This window comes from Balaenoptera borealis (genome assembly GCF_965194805.1).
Source record: "Balaenoptera borealis genome assembly, chromosome: 5".
Lineage (NCBI taxonomy): Eukaryota > Metazoa > Chordata > Mammalia > Artiodactyla > Balaenopteridae > Balaenoptera > Balaenoptera borealis.
In genome coordinates, this window is record NC_138862.1 from 50,408,516 (window position 1) to 50,429,888 (window position 21,373).

General features: G+C 37.0%; 1 pseudogene across 1 annotated transcript; it reads right to left on the bottom strand.

Moving 5' to 3' along the window:
• Nucleotides 1-339: 339 nt before the first annotated feature.
• LOC309628818 (N-alpha-acetyltransferase 38, NatC auxiliary subunit pseudogene) lies at nt 340-21,073 on the bottom strand (annotated as a pseudogene). The gene has a single exon. The product of its transcript is annotated as an N-alpha-acetyltransferase 38, NatC auxiliary subunit pseudogene (transcript).
• Between the last annotated feature and the right edge of the window lie 300 nt (nt 21,074-21,373).

Here is a 21,373-nt window from a genome sequence, read left to right on the forward strand (position 1 = left end):
TTTGTTGTTTGTAGATTTTCTGATGATGCCCATTCTAACTTGTGTGAGGTGATACCTCATGCACCAGTACTTCTGAAGTGTCCTTTCTGCTCACTGGTCATCAGAACTAGGGCAGAAACCATTGACTTAATTTTATAAAATCAGCACCCTCCCCATTCAACTGGAGTGACTTTTCAAATATTTTTGGTGGAATCTTTTCTTCAGATAACATGCTATTTGGAAACTGGATAATATTTTTAAAAATTAGATATAAAAGAATAAATTGTTTGAAAATAGCTTAGAAAATTATCAAAAAAGAAAATCATTGAGGAGAGGCATGCTTTATCAGCTATTAAAATATACTCTAAAGACATAGCAGTAAAAACAGTACGATGTTGGCACTGGAACATAAAAAAATAAGGAGTGAATTAGAATATAGAACCCAGACAAATAAGATATGATAAAGGTAGTTTTTTCATTTGGTAAATAACAGTTTTGCTTAATCAGTAGCTCCAGCACAATTGTCAATCTTTCAGAAAGAAAATAAATTTGGATTTTACTTCATGTAAAAAATAAGCAAGGGGTGAATTATGTATTGTAATTTAAACATTTAAAAATTATATAAATCTATGTATAACCTAGCAGTTTGGAAGGCTTATGTAATAAAGACATAACTCTCTACTGGACAATACAAAAACAAAAACAAAAAAGTAGGCATATTTAATCACATAAATGTTTAGAAAATATTTTTAGGGCAAAATATACCATAAACAAAGTCTGTAATAAATGATTGACTGAGGGAAATATTCAAAGTACATTTGAGAGATCAACAAATTTTGAGTAAAATGAGCTCTTACAAATTGATAAGAAAATCACAACAAGAAAAAATATAAAAATGAACAAAGTACATCATGAATAGATAGTTCACAAAAGAATAAATCCAGAGAGCCAATAAACATATTGACAGAGGTCCAGCCTCATTGGTAGTCAGGAAAAGCTTATTTTAAAAAATGACATACTCCTTATACTTATAAGGATGAGAAAAATTGTAAGAGATAACATTCTTTGTAGGGTCATCGTATAAAGAGTAGATTCTTACTTTGCAAGTAGAAATGTTATTTATTATAGTCTTCTTAGAAACAATTCTGGCAACAAGTATTAAAATTGAAAATACGCATACTCTTCAACTCAGCATTGCTTCAGCTGGGAATTTGTTCTACAGAAAAAAAACCCACTAGGATATATGAAAACTGAAAACAAAGTGGATGCCCATCAAAAGGAGAATGATTGAATAAATTATTGTAAATTCACAACATAGAATAATGCAGCTAAGGAAAATTTAAGATTTTCTCTGGGAGAGTTGACTTGGGGAGATTTCCAAGATGTAGTATTAAATGATAAAAACAGAAGACAAATAAGCAAATGAATGATAAGCATAAGATTATGGTCACTGTTAGTAAAAAGAAACTCTTATTATTATGTGTTATGATTATGCGTTATGAAGGACATACACCAGGTTGTCAATACTGGCTATTCAGGTGAGTGGGAAAGAGAGGAGAAAGGCAGAGGTGTAAAAGACAAGGGAAGAAATCAATGATAAGAATAATGTGTTTGCTATAATCTTGATTATGGAAATGTTCAACAACATTCGGCTGGTAGTAATTTCAGAGCAGTGAAATTTCAGGGGATTTATATCTCTTAGTTATAGCTGAAGATCTAAAGCTGGGAAAAGGATGAGTCATGTACCATTATAACTCATCATTCATATCCAGGCTACATAAAAGAAGATTTCAACATTGGAGAATGAGAATTTTTTTATCAGATTAAAAAGGTTTTTCTCCTTGTTTCCAGTTGGAGGATAGGTTTTCCCCCAACTCCTCAAGTAAGTGATTGTGCACCAGAAAACCATCAGAAAGCTGGACATGTGTTCCAGATTATAAGGGACAGAAGGGCTCATAAAATATGTGAGAGTGAGAATTTTGTTGGAGTTGTCTCTGGCAGGAAAGGCTGTGATGTGTTGGAAAAGGCCTTTACTCCCAGGCATTGGTAGAGAAAGGATACTTGCATGTTTCAGGTGGGCAAAGAAGTAGATTCCACTTAAGGGACAAGACTGGTGTCATCTTGAGTAGTGCCGTGAATAAGAGGTCCACTTGGGTGATTCATTGATCCTCTAAGGAGGGGATCTGAATGGTATGGGCTGGTGAAGGCTGGTATCAAAGGGAGATTTGTAAGTGGCGGTACAGAAGAGGTACTCCCTGTGTCATGGAAGAGTTTCAGTGTCAGGGGTCTCTGAAGAATCATCCAAAGTGCTCCATGAAAAAAACAAAAAACAAAGTGCTCTGTGAGAGAGTCAGCTTTGAACATCTGCCACACCCACAGGGCACCCATGCTAAATAACAACCATGCTAGTCAAGGAAGACTTCTTCTGCCCCTTATCTCCCTTTTCTTTCTACCAACTCCTCACCACTGTTCTCTACCCTCATGTCCTGCAACTATGTATAAGAACAATATAGGGAATAGGGACAAAAAGGTGACATGGACAAAACCTACTCTCCTTCCCCTTGAAGTCTTCCCAGTCTGAGCCAGGGAACGTGGAAGTTTTATATTGAATGAGATGCTGAAATTTTGTTCATAGATTGCACTATAGACTTTTTAATTCTCTGAATATTGAGATAATTTGTTAACTAATAAAAATGACGGGCTTCCCTGGTGGCGCAGTGGTTGGGAGTCTGCCTGCCAATGCAGGGGACACGGGTTCGTGCCCCGGTCCGGGAGGATCCCACATGCCGCGGAGCGGCTGGGCCCGTGAGCCACAACTGCTGAGCCTGTGCGTCTGGAGCTTGTGCTCCGCAACAGGAGAGGCCGCGACGGTGAGAGGCCCGCGCACCGCGATGAAGAGTGGCCCCCGCTCTCCGCAACTGGAGAAAGCCCTTGCACAGAAACTAAGACCCAACACATCCAAAAATAAATAAATAAATTTATTAAAAAAAAAAAAAAAAAATGACTAGGAGAGTTACAGGATCTGCCTGAAACCTCATCGAGAGGTAGAGGAAAACAAGTCAGAAGAGGAGATTCAAAGAAAAATTAGCTAAAAGGAGTAACATTACTTTCTGTTTGCACTCCACTGCATCTCTCTCCCTCAATGAATTAACTACAGGTATATTTTATGCATGGTTAGAGAGTTTTAAAATTCTCATGCGTTTTTATATAATAAGATACAAAATCTAAAGCTGTTTCCTATATAAAAAAAATAGAGAATTCCATTCAGAATTTCAAAATACAAAACAAAACAGAAAACATTGGCGTTGCTCTGATTGAAGACCTCATTCATGGGTCCTCTCCTTCAGCATTCATTTTCACCACCAGCCCCTCATTACCCACTACCACCCCCCATCCAAACACATAGGCATCTCCACAGAACCCAAGGGAGCTGAGTTCTACAATTTGAACATCACTGATTTATAGTGTGTAGAGTAGGTGGTTTCTAGGAAGTTGTACCGAAAGAAAATGTTTCCTGAGTGCCTGCCATGTGTCTCTCATTTTAGCGCATTCTTTTATTTCTTTTTTGTTTTGTTCTATGTATGTATTTATTTATTTACATTGGAGTATAGTTGATTTACAATTTTGTGTTAGTTTCAGGTGTGTATAGCAAAGTAATTTAGTTATACATATACATATATCTCTTCATTTTCAGATTCTTTTCCCATATAGGTTATTACAGAGTATTGAGTAGAGTTCCCTGTGCTATACAGTAGGTCCTTGTTGATTATCTATTTTATATATAGTAGTGTGTATATGTTAATGAGAACCTCATAATTTATCCCCTCACCCCCTTTCCCCTTTGGTAACCAAAAGTTTGTTTTCTAAGTCTGTGAGTCTGTTTCTGTTTTGTTAATAAGTTCATTTGTATCATGTTTTTTAGATTCCATATATAAGTGATATCATATGATATTTGTCTTTCTCTGTCTGACTTACTTCACTTAGCATAATAATCTCTTGATCCATCCCTGTTGCTGCAAAAGGCATTATTTCATTCTTTTTTATGGCTGAGTAATATTCCATTGTATATATATGCCTTATCTTCTTTATCCATTCATATGTTGGTGGACACTGAGGTTGCTTCCATGTCTTGGCTATTGTAAATAGTGTTGCAATGAACATTGGGATGCCTGTATCTTTTCAAAGTATGGTTTTCTCCAGGTATATGCCCAGGAGTGGGATTGCTGGATTATATGGTAGCTCTATTTTTAGTTTTTTAAGGAACTGCCACACTGTTCTCCATAGTGGCTACACCAATTTACATCCCCACCAAAAGTTGTTGGAGGGTTCCCATTTCTCCACACTCGCTCAAGCATTTATTGTTTGTAGACTCTTTGATGATGGCCATTCTGACCAGTGTGAGGTGATACTTCATTGTAGTTTTGATTTGCATTTCTCTAATAATTAGTGATGTTGAACATCTTTTCATGTGCTTTTTGGCCATCCGTATGTCTTCTTTGGAGAAATGTCTATTTAGATCTTCTGCCCATTTTTTGATTGGGTTGTTTGTTTTTTGATATTGAACTGCTTGAAGTGTTTGTATATTTTGGAGATTAATCCCTTGTCAGTCACATCATTTGCAAATATTTTCTCCCATTCTGTGAGTTGTCTTTTCGTTTTGTTTATGGTTTCCTTTGCTGTGCAAAATTTTAAGTTTAATTATATCCCACTTATTTATTTTTGTTTTAAATTTTCATTACTCTAGGAGGTGGATCCAAAAAGATATTGCTGTGATTTATGTCAAAGAGTGTTCTGCCTATGTTTTCCTCTAAGAGTTTATAGTATCTGGTCTTACATTTAGGTCTTTAATCCATTTTGAGTTTATTTTTGTGTATGGTGTTAGAGGTTTTTGATGTTTCAGCTCTTTATGCTGTGACACCATGTGACTTTTAGGGCTAAAATGGAGTTCCTGAAATCCATAAGAAAATTGATTGCCAGAAGCCCACTGCCTTTTGACCACGAGGCAGAACATAAAGATTCTTGAAAGAGGACAGAGTCATGTATTATCATCTTCCTCTGCACTAGCATGTATTTCTTCCACCTAAGAACTTACCCAACACAAAGATTCACCTTTTTAGTGATCTGAGGAGGCATTGAAATGCTCTGTTGAGGTCTGGGAGATGAAGAGAATTTGGTTCATTGACTTGTTTTATATCTAGGAAATATTCCTTATATAAGGATATAATTGTGTTCTCTTTCCTAAAGCTGTTAAAGGAATGGGTAAAAGAGAAAACAATCCAGTTCTGAACAATGCAAATGAAATCTCAAACTGGAAGGTTGGTATGAATCACTTATTCACTCATTCACCCTGTCAGTCAACAAAAACTTACAAAGTATATACTATATTCCAGGTACTTCTCCAGGAACAGAAAATATAGTGAAAAACAAAATCAACAATGTCTGCACCCTCCCAGGTCTTACGGTGTAGTAGAAATGAGAGCAATAAACAAATAAGATAATATTCTTATAATTTCAGATAGTACATTTTTAAAAGAAATGCAAAGCAGAGGAAATAGAGCATGATGGGCAGGTGCTATTTTTAGGTAGTATCATCTGAAATGACAGTCAAAACCCAAGTAAAGTAAGGGAATAAATCTTGCAGCTCTGTGGGGAAAAGTGTGTTCCAAACAGAGGGAAGAGTAGACATGATACCCTTAAGCATGCTTGTTATTCTACAGGCGCAACAAGGGGGCCAGAGAATGGAGATGTGGATGAGTTAGTGTGAGAGTGGTAGGGAATACTGTCAAAGAGGTAGCCTAGGTGGCTCTTGTATTATGATGCTAAGATGCTGTGGTCCACCTTAACACTCTCTGAAGTATCATATACATATCCTCAGGACAGGAGTCACTTCCCATGGCACTTCTACCCAATGTTGTCTCTCGTTTATTCTCTCTTGATTATGTCCTTGATTATGGAACTTTGATAATAAATATCTATAAGAATATATTCTGGAAAGATGAAGATTTGAGAGGGCAAAAATGCCTTTGTCCCAACTGTGATAGGAAAGAACTCTTTGGAAACAAAAGAAAAATAATTTGGAAAAGAAGGAAAGAATGGCGGTTTACAGCTAAATTAGTTTCTTTCTATTCCTCTGTGAATTGCAGTATTGACAAAGTTTATTGACAGGGAAGCAAAATTTGGTTAAAGCTAATTAAGTAAAGTAGGATGATTTCATTTGCCCAGGTCATTGGATAGCAACAGTTAAAGGTATGTTTTTTTCAAACACCTGAGAGACTGGTTGGTAATGGTTGAACAAAAATAGTTGTTCAGTAGGAAAAGAGTATGTCTCTGGGATAAAATCTCTGGGATTCTGTGTAGTTCTGTCTGTGGATAAGAAGTGGAGAGGCCTGAAGCAGAGCTTTCCATTTCATTCCAGGACAGCCCAGAAAACTAGACACCTGTGGCAAACAACAGATCCCTCAAATATTCAAATGTGAGTGTGATAAGTGGGTCCAATCAAAATCATTCTGGGATTTTTAGTTTATGGTTATATATAAACTCTCCACTTAATGCTGAATATCAGTGTTCTACAGCAGTAATTTTTAATAGCTAGTACTTGAAATTGTTCTATCCTGTGACGTGGGGGCAGGGGATAATTGTCCTATTCTGATATTATTACACGCTTATTTGGGAGATATTGTACATGGCTTTCTTTTATAAAATATATAAATCCTAGCTGATAAGGGTCAGGGTGGGCCTGCTTTTTTACTCTGTCATTTTAATAGCTTATTTCTCTCTTGTAAAAGGACAATTTCTGCTGTTTTATTGATTAAATATTACACACACACACACACACACACACACACACACACACACATATATATATATGATAATCACCCAAAACCCATAGTTTACATGACTGTTCACTCTTGGTGTTGTACATTCTGTGGGTTTGGACAAATATATAATGACATGTATGCATCATTGTGGTATCACACAGAGTATTTTCACTGCCCTAAAAATCCTCTGTTCTCTGCCTATTCATCCCTCCCCACAACCCCAGTCCCAACTTCTGGCAACTGCTGGTCTTTTTATTGTCTCCATAGTTTTGCCTTTTCCAGAATATCATATAGTTGGGATCACATGGTATGTAACCTTTTCAGATTGGCTTCTTTCACTTAGCAAGAAGCACTTAAGGTTCCTCCATGTCTTTTCATGACTTGCTGGCTTATTTCTTTTTAGTGTTATATAACATTCCATTGTCTGGATACACCACAGTTTATCCATTCACCTACTGAAGAACATCTTGGGTACTTCCAAGTTTTGGCAATGATGAATAAAGCTGCTGCAAACATCCATGTACAGGTTTTTGTGTGGACATAAATTTTCAACTCTATTGGGTAAATATCAAGGTGTGTAATTGGTAGATCGTATGGTAGTGGTATGTTTAGTTTTATAAGAAATTGGTAAACTATATTCCAAAATGTTCCAAATTTTTTATTCCCATCATCAGTGAAGAGGAGTTCCTATTGCTTCACATCCTTGCCAGCATTTGGTGTTGTCAGTGTTCCAGAGTTTGGCCATTCCAGTAGATGCATAGCGCAGTATTAAACAAAATTATTGGCCTATGAAATCCCAAAGAATAGGAACTCTTATTTAAAGGTTTTCTTTTGTAAATTTGAATTTTTTGTATTTCTTTGGATCACGGTTACTTGTCTTATATTTTAGATATTCTTATGAGTCATATTCATTATAATGTCAAATATTATTTCATGAAACTATTTACCTGGGTGAAAGTATAAATATTTAAATGAAAGAAGATATAAAAAGAAATGGATTTAAAACATTTACACTAATATTTATGTGAACATCTTGAAGGGGTCAACACTTTTAGATCAACATTTTCAGTGTTTAGCAGTTAAGAGGTCTGATTCTTATACCTAAGTAGTCACTGACCAATTGTGCAACTCTGTGTATCTGGTTTTGTCTTTCTGAGCCTCAGTTTTCTCACCTCCAGAATGAGAGGGGAATAACCTAATGATTTCTTAGGACCAGTTTATTGCCAATATGCTATAATTCCTTGCCAATGTAGTCAATATGGTCAGTTTCTCTTTATCCACAGCACTCAATGTGGATATTAGTATGTTAAAATGGTTAACTAGTTTACTGTTTTCCACATTGGACCATATATTACATGTGTCTGCGGGATAGCAGATTTAAATTTATATATTTTGGGGTCAATATGAAAATGCCTGAGCATTCCCTAAACATCTAAGCAATATTCGTAGTAGAAGAGGCAAGTCAGTCTAGCACTGTTAATTCTGAATTAAATTGAGACTAGATTGAATTATACTGTTTTATTTGCTTTTTTCTTTGTTTCTACAAGGTTCAAATTCTTTGAAAAATGACAATGAATCCAAGTTCCTAGCACCAGATTCTAATAGGAATTGATTAAGTACTTACCACGTGCCAGGTACTTGGTAACAAATCTATGAAGTAAGTATTATCATCCCTCTTTTACAGATGAGAAGTCGAGGCATGGATTAATTAAATAATTTGCCAAAGTTTGCATCAATTATAATGATCATTGCGATCATTGGCAAATTGCTTAATTTTTCTAAGCTTTATTTTCATTTATCAGTCAGGTTTCTGGCAGAAAACAGATGGCATGCACAAACAGAGTAATTAAAGAGAATTTAACAAAGGTACTCATTTGAACGTCGTGGGAAAGGTTAAGGAAAACCAGAAAGGGATGATGCTTCACCTCTGGGCTAACAAGGGCTGGATTATCACCAGTAGGTCTGAAGGGCAAGGGGAGGGAGTAGCTCTGAGGACCCCAGAAGACCTATAGCTGTAGCTATAGCTGCCTGACAGATGCTGTGACTTTCCACTGAGCAAGGCAGCCACTGCCAACCCCCTGAGCAGAAGTGATGGAGGCAGGAAAAGAACTTGGATCTTTCTCTCTCCCACCCTTCAAGTCTCCTGCTGCCCTCTCCATTGGCCAGACCCCATGAGAATCCAGAGAGCAAAGGGACCTGCGTGAAACAGTCTATAGAGGTCGGCTTCCTGAGGGCCCAGGACAGAATAGAAAATGGGAGAAAGATCTAGTGGGATAGAAAATTAGCTGTTGCATTCACCTTCTATAAAATGAAAAAGATATTGCTGCGATTTATGTCAGAGAGTGTTCTGCCTATGTTTTCCTCTAAGAGTTTCATAGTGTAAGGTCTCACATTTAGGTCTTTAATCCATTTTGAGTTTATTTTTGTGTATGGTGTTAAAGAGTGTTTTAATTTCATTCTTTTACATGTAGCTGTCCAGTTTTTCCAGCACCATTTATTGAAGAAACTGTCTTTCCTCCATTGTATTGTCGTGCCTCCTTTGTCGTAGATTAATTGACCATAGTGCATAGGTGTATTTCTGGGCTTTCTATCCTGTTTCATTGATCTATATTTCTATTTTTGTGCCAGTACCATACTGTTTTGATGACTATAGCTTGTTAAACAGTACTTTTGTCTGCCTACCAAACACTGTGTTAAATGCATGGAGTATTTCAAAAGTAAAAGATAATGTCTGTGCCCTCAAGGAGCTTAAGTCTTAGAAACAGAGTTTGATACGGCACCAATATGTAGCTAAAATGATAAACTCTAAATGTTAAAATGTTAAGTGCAGGCTCTGGTGTTAGTGTGTAAATTTGGATAAGTAACTTAAAACATTTAGGTATCAACTTTCTTGTCTAGAAAAATAAGAACATAAACAGTACCTTTCTCATTGGCCTATGCTGAGGATTAAATAAGCTGATTCATGTAAAGCATTTAGAACAGTGCTTGACATATTTTAAGACAATAATGTTGGCTATTATTATTATTATCTGCCAAGTGTGATATAGAAGGTGTGAGCAAAGCCTTAGAACTATTCCCAGAGGAGAGAGCATGACCTTGGAGGGGCTGGATTAGACATCTTTAAGGTCTATTCTAGGTCCTGAGGTTTCATGGCAGTTCCTCAAGGTCACACTATAGATATAGGCAGTGTCATAAATACTGCAAGTTTCCGATGTGCATTTAACCACCTGACCAGGCTTCTTCCCTTCTCTGAGTCTATAGACTGCGCAAAGAAACTCTCCTCAGGATGGTCATAAATGAAATATTGCATCAGCTATTTAGATATCTTAAAAAGCGTATATTAAGGATGATGGTACTGATGGTACTTACTGGCACTTGAACCCAAAGCAGTAAGGCATTTTATAAATCAGCCAACATCCCTTGTACTCCTGGATCTAAATTGTGAGTTCTCGGGCTATATATCACAGGTGTGTTTTTGTCATCTATGCTTTTCTCCTTGGAATGCAATTTATTATTTTTATCAATATTAATGTAGTTGCTATTATTTTTTTAGATGAAGTGTATGTGTCTATCCATATCTGGCTTGAACAAATTTCTTTTGGATCAATTAGAAGCATGCTGTTGTCTTTTTCTTTCTCTGTAAAAATGTTCAAATGTTTATTGCTTAGGGTTTTGTTTTTAAGCCAAGTATCACTAAGCAGTTTTTTAAATTTGATTCTATACTTTGATGAAAAGTAATAGCTAGTCAATAAAACACCAGGAATTATCCTTTTGCAAGAGAGAAATAAGCTTCTAACTAAAATGGCAGAGTAAGAAACCACCCCCTCCTTCCTCTCCCTTTACAGAAGCTGGAGTGTTCTGAAGGTTTGGTTTCCTCCTGTGGTTTTGCCATGCACACTGTGGTAAGAAAGCATAGATAGTGTCTGTTTCCCATGCCATGGTTTGCTTTATTAAGTGACAGTGATATATTTTTAAAATATTAAAGTCTAAAAGGAAGCTCAGAAAATGCTGAAAGAAAATCCTGCCTTTTATAAATGAGAATATGTGAAAATTCAACTTGGTAACTTAGTTTGGCTGGCTTTTAAATTTTTTCTCTGTTGCTAAGGTTGCTGAATGGTGGGTATAAAAATGAGCTTAAAGCAAGTTCTTAGGACAGGCTTTTGTCCAACAGTAGTCACAGCGTTTATAAGCGGCAACCTGTCCATATGGAAGAGAGAAAAGCTAGAAGTGAAAATTACATCATCCTTTCCACATTAGACAAGTTAATTAGTTGGTCCATAATCACAGACTCTGCTCCAGATAAAAAGAACAGCTTTTCTTCTTTTGAATGGGAAAGGCACAAAAGGTGTAATATCTGCGTAATTCATTAACAGTAAGAATGTTTTGGAAGAAGAAATTCTGAATTTAGATTATCCTGAACTTCCACTTATAATAGCTAAGGTGGTGGTGAGACCTTTGCAGTTTCCCCAAACAAATTTAAAATGTGAGAATTTCTTTTCTGCCTGTCAGAAGCAATCTAAGTCATTTGGAAGCTTTATGAGGTTTCTTTTTTTGTTTTTTGTTTGCTTGTTTTAAGATATTAGAACACTAGTGTACTGAATAAGCTGTGGAGCCTTGTAATTGAAGAAATAGTTAATAATGTCAGATCCAAACAACAACAACAACAACTAGATATTGGGAAGAACAACCTGTAACAGAAAGGTGACAAACTAATATCATATGAAACAGAATTCTTAGAACAGATGGACTAAGAATTTAAAATAAGTTTAATTGAAATACTCAGAGATAGTGGGAAGCAGCCGCATAGCACAGGGAAATCAGCTTGGTGCTTTGTGACCACCTAGAGGGGTGTGGTAGGGAGGGTGGGAGGGAGACAGAAGAGTGAGGAGATATGGGGATATATGTATAACTATAGCTCATTCACTTTGTTATAAAGCAGAAACTAACACACTGTTGTAATGCAATTATACTCCAATAAAGATGTTAAAAAAAAAGTTATGAAAAAAAAAAGTTATTACAAAAAAATAAATAAATAAAAGAAATACTAAGATGAGAAAGATGTTAATAAAATGTTGGAGAAGTCATAAAAAAGAACCAAATGAAAACAGTAAATATGAAAAATATAATAGTTGAAATAAAGAACAGAATAAATAAGATAAATAATCCAAATGATGCAGGTGAAGAAATAATCTGTTTGCCAGAAGATCAGACTGAACACTCTCAGAAGGTAACAGAAAGAAATAAAAAGAGAAATTATAGCAATAAACTATGGGGTTTGAAGACAAGAAATAAAAGTGCTAATATGCAGTTAATAATATTATTAATATTAATATACAGAAGAAAGATGCTGGTGGTCATAGTGGGGGACAAAGGGAAGATATATTTGAAGAAATAAAGAATATTTACTTATCCCAGAGTTAAAAAAATGACAGACCTCTTATTTGAAGGTAAACCATCTGTATCTCAGTTTACCCACCAATAAAATGAGGATAGTAGAATGTTTCTTACTATCTTAAAAAACTAATATGAGGATTAAGTGAATTAACATATGTGTAAAGCCCTTAGAATAGTGCCTTGTACATAACTGCTATTTTAGTATTAGCTATTATTATTACCTAGCTTTATTGTAATTAAATTCTAGAACATCGAAGACCAAGGGAAAATGCTTCCAAAGAGAATAAGCATATCACCTAACAAGGAAAAATGTTTACATTGATATCAGACTTCTTAACACCATAATTACATGGTAGAAACAAGAGCATTATATCCAGTCAGGCCTCAAAATATTGACCAGATGGAAACCCACTTTGAAAAACTCTTGGAGAATGTACTAAAATAAAAAGATACATAAAAGCACAAGGGTGCTACAAGAGATACATGAAGTAATGGTGGCCAAAAACCTAGGGGATATCTTGGTTATATTAAAAAGCTCAGATTGAGGAAAATAAATTCTAAATACCATCAATGTTGTGTTGGAGGTGGGAGGCGGGGAGGAAGACCAAAATGATGTGAAACCTGCAAGATACTAGTATTTTATATTTAAGAAACTAATAAAGGAAATGTAAGGGGAAAACCCATAAATATAGATCTTAGATTAGTTTCAACCGTCGTGAGAATAAAATAGCCAGTAAGGATTTTCATGTGTTTCTGGAAGGACTGATGCAGCTATTCTGGGAAGCACCCTGGTAGTTATTCATCAAATTATATATGCATATAAACTATGGCCCAGCACTTTCATTCCTGGTTCTGCACCACAGAGAAATTACTACAGGAGTCCATTTGGGGACAAGTAGGAGGATGCAGTTGGGGTATCATAGACCAATGCTGGATGATGGATGAGTTAAGCAGAGTGACAGCAAAAGCCACTCCAGCAGCAGTGCTGGCAGCCCTGAAACCAGTGCACAGTCGGGTAGTGACTTTATTGAAATGGCATGTGGCATACACGACCTGTGGCAGGACCCTTCATGAGTGCCCTACTAGGTAAAGTTTGAACCCCTAGAAGTGGCGACATAGATGGAGAGAGGAAGTCACCAATGGCCATGAACAGGATACTGACAAGACATGACGTCAGCCTGTGCTTGAGTTGGGGCCATATGGTTGCAGTGAGCAATGTGTTTTTGTGGACTTTGGGCATCACATGCTTCTCAGTCTTACGTTGCTAATTGTGGATCCACAAAAGAACAAGAACAGGGAAACTGAGGGGAAAAAGACTGGTTTCATCACTAGATGGATTAAGGCAACTGCTCAAACTTGAACTATGAGAAGGGCTCTTAAATATGTATTGGAGTTTTCAAAGGGATCTAGGGTGAAGCAACACCCGTGGTTCAAACGACCTTTTTCTGCACATTTTCAAACTGTTACACATAGTAAAATAGCAATTCCAAAATCTTGCAATACTGTGGAATCAATAATTTTATTGGTATAAAGCTTATCTATCACCTAGTATAAGACCTAGTCTAGTGGTGAATTGCCTGACTCTGGGAACAGATTATGTGTTCAAAGCCCAGCTCTATTGTGTACTATTTTAATGAAATAATATATGGAAAGGACCTGGTACTTACTAACTGTCAAAACAAATGTTTTCCTTATTTCCTTCTATTTCATCATTAATCTGATTGAAGAGGTAAATTTTCATTTATGTGATTCATAAATCACATTTTATGACTGTGTCCAAATTGGGTAGAGTTAAAGTGTTGGAGTCATCTGATTCTCACTGCTGTTTGGGTTCAACTTAAGACCTAGATTAGTCTCTTGAGAAGAATTAGGTTGGTTAAACAGAATTTTGGATTTTATGTTGGATCAGATATATGGATCAGATCTTTGGTCTATTATTCCATAGCGGGCTCTGAAATTCTTGGTTAATGAAAAGGTATGCAAGTTACAAATAGCCATTTATGATGTGACATAAATTTGTACCATTATCCTTATATATTAATTTATGATGCTAGAGTGTATAATTATAAAAATTATTATTGTCATTTATAACTTCTAAATATGTATTTTTAGGCAAAATTAAGTACTTTTCTACTCTATAATTTTTAATACTTTCAAGTTTCAAGTTTAACTACACCCTTTTTGACATTAGGGCTTGGAATATCATAGTTTATGATATGTACAGTGATGCTTATTGCATATTTGCTCTTTTCTCTAGCTTCAAAGGGATATAATTGATATTGCCAATTTAGCATGATAAACAACTTAGAAATTCAGAATGAGAAAAATGCTAGAAATAATAATTATATTTGTCAAAGCATATGTAAACATTAATAAAATTTATAATGATTTGGGTGCTTAGACTTGATTTTAGATTTTTCTAATAGTAGTGGGAGACCAGACTGCTTTAAGAGTGTATGTGTCATATATACAAAGAATGGAGGTAGGGAATCTATCCTCTGTTTTTTTTAATTTCAATTTTGTGCATGTGTGTGAAAAAAAGGAAGATATATTTAGAAAGGAAAAGAGAGAAGAGTGGGTCTAAGTTACTTTCAGTTTAGTTGATTATTTAAAAATTTGGAAAAATGTAAATAAGACCCATAATATTCTCAAAGATAAGAAAGAAGGCAGGGAAAACCAACCAGAGATTTGGTTCTGTCATAATTATGATGTGAAGTTAAAATTCCATTTCTGCTGGGAAGTTTTCCCTGGTCCTCAGCTGGAAGTCATTTCTTCCTCTTCTGACTTTCCAGTGCATCTCCTAAAGCACTTAAGGCCTTGTCTGGTAGTGATTTATGGACACTCTCCAGGGTCTTCTGATATTATAAGATTATAAACTAATTGAATAGAGGATTTATATCTGATTCTGCTTCAAGGTGGAAGGCAGTGGCTTCTAATGGAAGAGCATGGCATTTAGAGTCGGCAAGAACCCAGTGTCAAGCCAAGCTCTTCTACTTTCTGTCTGACTACACATTAATTTTTCTGTGCTTTGATTTCCTCATATATAAAATGATGATAATAATACTTAGTTTATAGCATTTGGGAAAGATTTTATAAAATAATTCCTGCCCTGCTCCTGTTCCTTGCATATATTCAATAAATGTTAGCTCTCTTATTTCATGTCTCTGATAAGCATTCCTTTCTTCCATGTAGGAGGCCTTCCTATGAACAAGGAATGAATCAGGCATTTTGCAACTGCATCTCTCACTATTGGAAAGGCCATGTAACCATTACGTTTGACAAGTATGGCTTGTTGGATGTGATCATTAAGCGCTTTTATTCCCCACCATGCTCCCACACTGTTATTTTAATTTGTTCAATAGGGCCAGTATTTCCCCTTTTCTTGGATATAATTTTGGCGAAGCCCCATGACTCTTCTGACTACTTTCAGATAGTCAAGTTCTCTGGCCAGTAATATATAGGTCTCATTTCATGTGATAATTAAAACTTCAAACTTCATTTGAGTTCCAGCTCCTCTTTTCAGCTCACTTCTGTTGCCTGTTAGCCATGGCCTAATGGGTCGGTGGAGGAGGAGCTGATTGGCCTCTTCCACTGACTTATGCTTCTAACTCAAAGAGGCAAGAAAGTTATTATTTGGCTAATACTGTCACAAATTGCTACCAGAGTCTCAGATTATTGCTGTTATTTTGTTATATTTATTTTCTAAGATGGAATTTTAACTCTTAGAACAGTTTTAATGGATACATCAGGGACCATTCCAACCTAGGCCCTCCCCACTGCTGGAGATTTTCTAACTGCATTCCCTTTGATGTGAATGAGATACTTTCTCTGGCTGAATATGAGGTTCTCATTGGCCTTGGGTTATTGATGGGCCTTTCACACTTTCATTCAAATAATATATCTTGAGCCACTACTCTGTGTCAGATAGTCTTCTAAGTAGATCAATTAGTGAATGAAGATTTCTACCTTGGGAGCATGTATTTTAAAGGAGAAGACAGAAAAACAATAGACATAATAAGTAAATAACACAGCATGTTAGAATGTGACATATACTATGGAAACAAGAGCAGGTTAAAGGGGATCAGTAGTGCTTGGGTGGGGCTAAATTGTAATTTTAAATAAGGTGATCACTTCAGGTCTTATTGACAAAGTTGATTGCAACTCTTCCCTTTCAGGTATGCTCACCCCTTTGCAATGTGACTTTGCTGCTTCAGGAGTAGAATCTCTCTCTCCATCTTTTGAGTAGAGGCTTGGCCGTGTGATTTGCTTTGGCTAACAGGCATTAACAATTGTGAAAAAGGCAAAGGCTTGAAAATGCTTGTGCATTGGGGTTTGCCCTCTCTTTCTGCTAGGGAATCCTTTACCACCAAGTGAAGAAGCCTAGTTTTGCCTGCTGGAGGATGAGAGCCCAAGGGGAGATAGAGCTCTCAGCTTTCCAAACCATTTTAGCTAAGGTCCCAACTGAGGCTGAAGACCATCCATCTGAGGTCATTCTAGATCCAGCTCCAGCTGAGCTGGCATAGACAAGAAGATTATAGTAGCCAACCCACATAATCATGATCATTAACAAACTGCAATAGCTTTAAACTACTGAAATTTGTGGTTGGCAATACCTTACTGATACAATGATGTTTTAACAAAAATGAAGGGCATCCTTCAAGTTGGAGGTGGGTTAGCTTTCTCTAAGTACCTAGATTTGTGGATGGGGTTGGCTACTTGAATAATTTCCAGGTTCTGTTAAGAAGAAGGAAGGTGTGAATTATGCTTGGTTGGTAAGAGTGCCCACTGCTGTAGATCCCAAACAGCTACAGGAGAGGAGAATTAAACTCAGTCTGGGTGGTGGAGAGGGATAAGGAAATGAATCTATGTGGGAGTAACACTTAAAATGTAGGTTGGAATTCTAAATAACAGGTGGCCAAGACAGCTGGGAAGAAAAGGGCAATGAATCCTTACAACAGAAATGGACAGCTTACGCAAGGCACAGTGATCTGTGGATCATGGACTTTGGGGGAAATGCAAGTAAGTTGTCTTGTCTGAAGTAGAATTGTGCCCAGATATTTACAACATTATCTGAAGGAATTCATCAGCTTCATCTCTGGTACAAAGAAATATCCAGGAACAGGAATATTGAACTTCAAGTATGATAGCACTTCCAAGAGATTTTCTGGGAAATTAGTTGCCCAGGGAAGGTCCAGGTAAAGGCACTTGTGTGTATCAGCTTACAAGGAATATCTGATATGATATTCCCATGCAGAACTAGAACAATTTCCATTGAACCATTTCTTTAAGAAGGAATATAATGATGAAAAACTTAAGAACTCTGGGCCCAGACTGAAAGGTTTTGAATCCCAATCCTGCTACTTCTTAGCTGCTTGACTTTGGTCAGTTTATGTAAACTTTCTGGTCCTCAGTTTCTTTTTCTGTGAAATGGGCATAACACACTTCCTTCCTGTTCCCCACTGCCATCCACTGCCTTATTTCCAGAGTCTAAAGTGTAATATTTCATGACCTGCTAGTGCCTAGCTGCTTGACTTGGATGCATATACTCCTTTTTACCTTTCTTATATGTAGGATGTCAGCATTCATGGGATTGCACGTCTATTCTTGCTCTGCATAATCATACAGAGAGATTTCCTTCCCTGCAACCTGAGGATTACATTTAAAAATTGAATTGATAGCTACTGCTCTGAAGGCCATTTCCCTCATCTGTTCCTGCCTTCCAGGTTTAGAGAATTCAAATATGCATTTAACCTATTTTTAATTGGTTGAATTGCATTCTCTAAAATGATATGCTCAAATCCTAATCCCTGGTACCTGCAGATATGCCCTTACTTGGAAATAGGGTCTTTGCAGATGTAGTCAAGTTAAGATGAGGCCATCCTAGATTAGGGCGGGCCCTAAATGCAATGACCAGTGTTCTTAAAAGAGAGGGAGATTTGGAGACATACAGACACGCTCAGAAGAAAGAAGGCCATGTGATGACAGAGGCACAGATTGGAGTGACGCATGGATTTCTATGTCACTCTGCTGTGGTTGTTGCAAAAGCTATTATCAATATTCCCATCAGGAAGAAATGGATCTATGCAAGAAATTCAGTGTTTAAATACAGAAATGAAGACCGTCGGCAAGGAATAACTTTTTTCCCTTTATATCTTACAGCTAAAACATAGCCTTTCTGCTGCCAACATTGATATTTATCATTATCTTTTTCTTTCTTTTTTTTTTTTTTTTTTCGGTTACAGATTTAATGAAGTCTGAAAGGCATGCACGATCGTGTTCAGAGATAGGGAGGCCCCGCCAGGCTCTCTCTCTGCACCTCGATAAAAACCATGTGGATGTGGTGTCCAGGTACCATGGCCAGGCCCAGCACACGGGGTTCCCCGGCAGAGAAGGAATCCGACGGCTTGAGGAACTCCTGCGCCGAGGCCAGGATAACATTGCAGTCGCGGTTGGTGCAGAGGAAGCAACCGACCAGTGTCCGCCCATCTGTCATGCGAATGCGCATAGTCTTGTTGAGCAGCGCCTCCAGCTGCTGCCTAGCGCGCGCGCGTAGCCGGCGAGTCCGCGCGCTCCCCATCTGAGTCCCCTGCGCTGGAGCTGCTTTGACGCCGGCTGCAACAGCCATTGTCCTCTCGTAGCAGCATGGTTGGTCCAGCTGCGGCCATTTGTTCCCGGGCCTCCTCCAGGCCCTTCAACTTCCTAAGAACCTTTCGGGTCCGGTGGTCTGAGATCTCGCGAGCGTTATCATTATCTTTTTCTTAAATTTAAAAACAATTCTATTAATGTTCCTTTCACTGTATCAGATTAGTTGTGTTGTATGAGAATAATAATGATAGCCAGATCGTCATAAGATGCCTTTATCAAGTTTTGTTTTGTTTTCAGCAGACTGAATGAAGCAAATCAAGATTTACCAGTCCCCCGGACACTTCTTTGCTCTTTAGCAAAGGGATTTGAATGTAACAGCTACTGATGAAGAATGACAGCATTTTGGTTAGTGCACATAAAATTGTTGTTTGTTCAGCTTATAACAAATACAGTTTAAATTTAATTTCAAGTTTCCTCTTTCTTTTCTCTTTGAACCTTTGCTTTGAAATTCTTCTCACGGCCAAAATGCTTTCCCAAATTGCATAGACACGCCATTGCTTCTGAGACCGAATTAGCCTCCGAGATGGGCTCACACAGCCAGCACCACCCCGGCCTGCAGGCCAGTGCCAGTTTGTAGCAGTGTCCAGGGAGATATCAGCTTCCTAACTGATTTCCCCCTCTTCCCAACCTAATTATTTGGAGACCTTCAAGCTTTCTAGAAATATCTGCAATTAGTCAGATGGTGTCTAGGGCTTTGTTTAAAATTACAATAGAAAATTTATCAAGACCATTTGGTCTAATCTCTCTCATCATCTTCCCTACAGATTTTTCCTCTTCTCTCTGGAGAGTTAGAAATGAGCTGTCATGATTATTATATAATTACAGAGAATAATAACAATAATAATGCTTGAAATTATTATTACACCATGAATAAGAATGATGTGTAAAGATAACTCCTTGTCAGATTTAGAAAGATTTTCTTCCAGAAGCTCAAACAATGAACAGTTATTAGCTTTACAACCTCTTTTTTGCTGATCGTGGTTGGAGCCCTGGTTTTGTAAACCAGGGGTCATGAGTTCATACTTCACTAGAATGTCAACCTACATCTAGTACCTAAACAAAATGACTTGTACAAAACAGTAGTTCAATAAATATTGTGCATGAGTTAATAGATAAATTAATAATAGGGAAAATTTGGGGGTAAAGATAGATTATATTTCACTATAAGTAATCTCCTTTTTAAATTGTTTTTGGGCAGCTTATGTGTATGTAGCAAATATCTGGTTAGGCAAAGTTTAAAAAGAGAAAACACTTAGAATGTAAAACTATACCTTGAGTTTGATTTCTAATTCTGGTATTTTCTGTGTCCTTGAATAAGCCACACCTCTTGGAGTTTCAGTCTTCATTGGAGTTTCCGCACGTGCACGCGCACACACACACACACACACACACACACACACACACAGAGCATTAAAGGTTTTCTTTAATCCAACTTTAAATATAAACTTGAAAGCCTCTAGTCGCCTATCTTTAGTCTTATTTCCATTCCCGTCTCCCCAGAATCAGCCACTTCATACATTTATTATGAATTCTTCCAGTCACATACAGGAATGTACACATATGTGAATGAAAAAATATAATATTGTGTGCCTACAACTTTTAAAACTTGCACAGATGCTATCAAAGTGTATATAGTATCCTGAAACTTGCTTTCCCCCTCCTCACTATAGTTTTCAAGATCTGTTCTTTTTCTTTTTAATATTTATTTATTTATTTTTATATTTGGCTACGTTGGGTCTTAGTTGTGGCATATGGGATAATTTTCGTTGCGGAGCGGGACTTCTCTCTAGTTGTGGCGCATGGGCTCAGTAGCTGTGGTGCGCGGGCTTAGCTGCCCCACAGCATGTGGGATCTTAGTTCCCTGACCAGGGATCGAACCACGTCCTCTGCATTGGAAGGCGGATTCTTAACCACTGGACCACCGGGGAAGTCCCTTCAAGATCTGTTCTTGATAATATATACTATTTTATAGCATATATTATTTGATTCTCCAATGCATGAAAAACAGCATACTTTAGTGCTTCAGAGAAAGCGTAGACTCTGGAGCCACACCATCTGGGTTTGTAACCTAGCTGTACCATTTATTGCTGTGGCATCTTTGGGAAGTTACTTAACCTCTCTTAGTTGCCTCAGTTTTCTCATCTACAAAATAGGGATTATAATAGTATCTAGATCATGGAGTTGCTATGTGAATCAAATAATTTACCAATACTTCAGTATAGTGCCAGCACATAGGAGGATCAGAAAGAAAACAACTGATGAACGTTTTGTTTTCCATTTTTTACTATTACTAACAACGTTCCAAAGAATGTTTCATGTATATATTTTGGTTCTTTTGTGGGAGTGTTTCCTCAATAGTGTATTAGATATGGAATTGTTAGCTTATAGGGTTTATATGTTTCCAATCTTATTAGATTATCTTGAATTGCTCTCCATAGTGAGTGTACTAATTTATGTTCCTACCACTGTTTAAGAATTTCCATTTTTTCTTTATCCTTGCCCAACTGAGTATTATCAAACCTCTCAAATTTTGCCAA